This window comes from Apodemus sylvaticus, chromosome 2 (assembly GCF_947179515.1).
Source record: "Apodemus sylvaticus chromosome 2, mApoSyl1.1, whole genome shotgun sequence".
Lineage (NCBI taxonomy): Eukaryota > Metazoa > Chordata > Mammalia > Rodentia > Muridae > Apodemus > Apodemus sylvaticus.
The window spans coordinates 71,130,442-71,136,564 of record NC_067473.1 but is presented as its reverse complement, the minus strand read 5'-3'; the positions used below and the strand labels follow the sequence as shown (position 1 = coordinate 71,136,564).

The 6,123-nt window shown below is 37.3% G+C and overlaps 1 protein-coding gene across 1 annotated transcript in view; it reads right to left on the bottom strand.

Annotated features, from left to right (window-relative positions):
• The window catches only part of Cntnap2 (contactin associated protein 2), a 1,662,736-nt gene that overhangs the window by 1,008,715 nt on the left and 647,898 nt on the right, over positions 1-6,123 (bottom strand). The gene's annotated exons all lie outside the window — the stretch shown is intronic.

Below are 6,123 nucleotides of genomic sequence, written 5' to 3'. Positions count from 1 at the left end.
CAGGCTACCTCTGGACCTATCTGAGCTACTCATCTTTCCATGAAACCTGTATCACCTCCTCCCCTCCAGCCCCTGCAGAAAGAATGCCTATCAGTCTGTCCCTGGACTCCTTAAAACGGAGTTAGGAACAAAGGGGAGGAGCTTGGGCCTCAGAGGGACAATGACCAAACCACACTCTCTAGAAGCTATGGGCAAGCTCCAGCAATCTTGAAGAAAGTGGTCAATGACAACCATGTGAGAGGACCTGCCCAAGACCACACTAACCTCAGTGCTACTTGACATTCTTCCTCACCAGCTGGAAGAGACTTCATGTTGCCTAGAAATATTTTGGGGACTCTAGATATCCCCTAACCAATTCCACACTCCATGGTCAACTTCATCCCATTTATGGGCAGCCTCCTTATCAAAGGAAGGTAAGAGCAGCAGCTAGAATTTTCCTACCCCAATCCTGACATTAAATCCTCAAAACAATTAAAACAAACAAACAAAAAAAGAATCTCTCTGCAGAGTGGAATGTTTGAGTCCAGAGAAAACTGGTACAGGTACTGGCCTCCAAGCCTGATCACCTGAATTCAATCCCTGGGACCCACATGTTTGTACAAAGGAATAGATGCATGCAAACTGTTCTAAGACCTCCTCATAAGCATTCTACTCATATACACATACATATATACATGCACACTAAACAAATATAACTAGAGAAATATGTAGTTTTGAAAACTTCTTTGTCCTCTTTCTCAAGACAGACATTGCAGAAAACAATGAAATGATTGTGAAAAGATTGGATAATCAGATGGATAAAAAACCTGTTTTTCCAGAGCTGCTATACCTCATCTACACAGGCTTCCTACTGTCATTTAAATGATCTCTGGTCAGTCAGTTGCAGGCCTATAAACTCCTGTTCAGGATTCCCTTTCTCTATGACCTGAGTCTGGAGTTCATTTGGAGTTCAAAGGTCCTCGTTTTTTTGAAACCCTTGTAACCTCAGCAGTGACTCATGAGTGCCTACATCTTTACATTTCAGCACTTTCTTATGAATGGCTTTCCTTTTCCTCTCAAAATTCAGGTTTCCTGGAGAAGAGATTCTATTCTAATATTAGATTAGGTGTCTTTCTTTTTTGTTTATGTGTAGACCTTCTGGTTGCTTGACCTCCATATGAGAATTACAGCATCCCTTGAGTTAATAAAATATAATTTGTGTGTGTGTGTGTGTGTGTGTGTGTGTGTGTGCATCATGCTTCTAACTTCAAAAGTCCATTTCTTCTTAATTTTCAAATGCCTGAAGTTTGTTTAAAAAAAAGAAATAAAAGAAGGAAACAATTCACTTATATTAAGTCCTTCTATTCACCCAGAGGGTCCTTCACAAATGTGGGTCCATGGTAATAATTTTTATATTTATGAAGGCTTCCCTGAACTAAGCTAAGTCAGCAAAGGGAGATAATTAAAATTCCCAAATAAATGCGAAACAAGTGCCACTTGTTGAAGGAAAACAAAGCTAATCCTGTAAACAAATGCTGCATGGTACTTAGAGGGCTGACACAGATCACAAGTGCAGATAATGGTCAATTTAGTCTAATTTGATTCCTGATTAACAAACCTCCATCAGATGCTACAATTTATGTACCTTGCAGACACATTTTCTAAAGTATTTTGCACGCACACACACACACATACACACACTCATACACATTAAAACACACACACTCATACACATTCACACACTCACACCCACACATACTACTCACACACAGGCTCACACACATAAATGCACTCTCTCACATACACAAATATGCACACACACATGCTCACACTCACACATACACACTCCATTCTTCCTCCTACATCCGTCTTTGGCTCATACAACATTCTTTTTGATATAGACAGATTTTGACAAAGAAAAGGAGTTCCCAATCTAGTAAATTCTCTAGTAAATTCAGAGACTCAGACTAGCATCTTGTCAACTATAAGGCCTACAAGTGTTTTCAGAATTTTAGACCATTATACTAATGAAAAAAATAAAGTAAAATAAACATACAAAAAAACCTCAAAAGTAAAACAAAAACCAAAAAAACTTCTCGCCTCTGCAATACTGGTTTTTAGGCAGCATAGACTGAGAAATCTAGGATGACTCCATGACAGCGTTCAAATTGGTAGTTCAGAAGATGAGGCCTAAATTTCTTTTTCCAAGAACTAGATAACTTCAGGCAAGTCAGGCAACACTTTATAGACTTTTTCAGCAACAGTTTCCAGCCCCCATGCTCCTGTAATCTAATGTTCCTAGAGATGGAGCAAGATAAAGTAAATACTGTCCCATTCTGATAGCTGTGGATGTGTTGAGTCCATTCTCCTCCATTCTCATTGTCATCTATTTTTCCTCTCTCTCTCTCTCTCTCTCTCTCTCTCTCTCTCTTCCCATCTCTAATAGAAAACTTCTCCCATACAAAAAGGCATCAGGAAAAATGTGAAAACTCTGCTTTTCCTTTTTGAGAAAATAGGAGAAAATATATATCTTTGCACATATTTGGTATGCTAAGCTTAACAGATTCCAGTAAAGAAGACCATTACTAAAAGATATATAATCTAGCAATTTTAATTTAGAAAAAAACCACTACACCGTTGATCTCCTTGGGTGTGTGCCACTGGTTGAGAGCCTCCAATTCCAATCTGCCATCCTTTATGAAGAGCTATTTCCTTAAAGTACTACCCTTAACGTTCAGTTTTGGCTGCACAGTGTCTAGTTAAAACTGAAGCCACTAATGACTTGGCAAAACTAAGTAGTTAATGTTACAAATCTCTGAAGGTTTTGATAGTTACTTTTCTCATCTCTAAGCTTGTGGATTTGTGTCTATTCCTAGGCACTTAACTTTACAAATTCTTTTCATTTTTTTTAATGGAAAACACTTTTTCTGTCCTTACTAATTCTAAATATAATTAGCATTTAATTATTCTATGTAATTGCATTAAGTATGTCTTGCATAAACATATTTGGGAATGAATTGCAGACTCCCACATGACATAGTGGCAACATGCAAGATCTAAAGCAGGGATTCTCAACCTTGATAAAGTCAAGACCCTTTAATACAGTTCATCATGATCTGGTGACAACCAAGCATAAAATTATATTCATTGCTCCTGATTAACTGTAATTTTGCTACTTTTATGAATCATAATGTAAATATGTATATTACCTAATGATTTTAGGTGAAAGGGTGGTGACCACACAGAGTTGGAAAAACAATGATCTAAAGGAAAATGATCTATAGCTCCAAATCTATTTCCATCAACCCCATATTTCACTGAAAAAAAAGATTAGGCTAGGGTGTTCTTTGAATTTCTAGTTTTAATTCAAATGTCTACAATGTATCTATGGAGTTGGCTGAAGCAAGTATCTTAGTAAAATACTTGGAATATCATGGTTAATGTCTTTATCTGTTCTTATTTATACACCTCACAAAATAATATTAAGTACAAGAAATATTATTAAATGGTTTATTAAAAATTTTCTCTAGTTATCAACTGCATGTTAAAATTATTTATCTTTCCTCCCCTTCTCATCTTCAAGCACATAACTATTTTTCTGACATGACTTTCATGAGCCAGGCCCTCCTTGGGATTTAAATGTCAAAGCACAGCTATATGACACACCAGAAGCAAATAGATTGTTTCTCTGTCCTAAAACAAGCAATGCCCTAAAGGAGACTAGGTCTGAGGCTCAGTCCTAAAACTGTCAACTCAAAACAAAACAAAACAAAACAAAAAACAAAACGAAACAAAACAAAACCCTGTCAACTCAGCTTCTCCCACCTCTTGCAATAATGTCTACCATAACACCTCTTCACTCTAAATAAAAATAAAATGATGCCTATGTTAGCTCTCTTTTTGTACTTAAACAGGAAATCACTTTGGAATCAGAGCAGAATGGCAACTACTTTGAACAAGGGTTTGCCAAGACAATGCTTTTCAACCTAAGAGTTGTAACTCCTTTGAGTGTTGCGTAAGTAGTGTTGTCTAGGACCATTGGAAGACACAGATATTTATATTATGATATAACAGTAGTAACGTTACAGTTATGAAATAACAAAGAAAATAATTTTATGGTTACAAGTCACTACAACATAAGAAACTATATGTATTAAAGGGTTATGGAATTAGGAAGGTTGAGAACCACTGGCCTAGACACGTGAAATATTTAGGTCATTGAACTGGTATCTTTGTGTAAAAAAAAAATCTTGGCTTAAATGAAGTGTGAAACACTTTGACCCCATAACCACAGGATTTTCACCTTTGCCACAGTTCCCAAAAGAACGACTCTGAGACTTATTTTCTATGAATAAATGCATAAACTTGCCTTGTTCCCACTAGCTCATAACTCAATTATCTCATTTAATTTAGTTCAAATCTGCCATTAGGCTAGTTACCTCCTCTCAGTTTCATGCGACCATGTTCCTCAGAGTTCAGGGAGAATCTGTTCCTGTGCCTAACTATCACAGAGTTCCTCTCTCCCTACCAGAATTCTCACCTTTTATTTCTTGCCTCAGCTTATAGACCATCATCTTTTTATTGACAGGTGATACTTCCACACGGTGCATAAGAGATTCTCTCTATACCATTACCCTTTCAATGTATAAATTCAGCCCTCACCTCAAAGGGAGAAAGAGAGTTTATTTTGGAGACAAATGTTCATAGCTATGCCCTAGAACACAGGCTTATATTACCCCAAATGTCTTGTTTTAACATGGTAATACTTGAAGAATTCATAGTAACAGAACAAGGAAGTCATAAATCAAAGAACTTTTCAAATATTAGTGGAAATATTAGTTAGGCAGCTCAGATCAAACCAGGGAACACCCTGTTCTAGGCCACAGATGCAATTTGACTGCGTTCTTATTTCCTTGGATTGTTAGATACTAGGAAGTTGTTCAAACAACCCAAAGGAAGTTTCTAATGGTCCCCTATAGATAATGGCAGTAAATTACTATCACAGAGTCTAAAGATACAACAAGATAATTTGACTGTGGACTTGTAAAATTCCAACCTCTCCACTCTAATGGAATTCTAAATCAGTTCACTGAAAAATGAAAGTTCAGTGCAAGCTGTGGGGTTTTTCTGAGAGATTCATTTATAATTCCTAAACAAAATGGCCTTGGTAGAGAGCCCAGGATTGGCATAGCAGGATAAAAGATGTCATAGGGAGAGCTGTATATCAAGTCTAGAAATAATTCTTATGGAGTAGAAGAAACAGAGCTACTTAGAAACCTTTCTCCAGAATTTTAAGTATCTTAGCATTTGCAGTATACAAAAATCAGTATGCTACAAACAAGTTAAGGAGAGACCAAGGGTGTTATCCCATTAGATAGAAACGCGCACAAAGTATTTCTCGCCCTACCTCCTCTTTCCCCATCCATGCACTAATCTTAAGGAGAAAGACCTCCCTGTTGGGTCCTGGGATGGTGGATAACATTTGAAATGTAAATAAATAAAATAACCAATAAGAAAAAGAAAGGATAAATCATTACAGTCACCCTTCCTATAGACTTAAAATACCACATTGTGGCAAGGTGTGTGTGGGGGGGGAGGTAGAAGGGGTTGGGGGGGAAGTCCTTTAGTTTTAGTTTAGCATAGAATATGAAAGAAAACTACTGCATGGAAGATTGGTCCTCACAAATACAAATTAAAGGCTACATGTACGGAAGGACCTAGTGGGAGAACAGTTATAACATACTGACATAGAAGAAGAGATCCTATGGAAAAGAACATATAAAGTCACAAACTTCTGCCATTTAACTTCTGACTTCTTTCCCAGATCTTTGGCCTTGCTTTGAAGTGTGAATTGAAACTCCTAAAAAGAAGCTGTGTCTACAGAGGCTGACTGACCAATTAGAATTTCAGCTCTGTGGTGAGATTGGAATGTTGAAGGTCCAGAGGCTAATTACTTATCTTGGGGTAACTTTGATCCCACAAACAGTCATTTCTTTCCTAGTAACTCCTTGCCCACTTCTGTATGAGAACTAATATTCTATAACTGGTAAATACAAACCCTCAGAATCTAATGACTTAGCAGACCCACTGCCTTCCACCCACTGCCTTCCACCCACTACAAAGCTAAGACTGCAGTCAGATAGC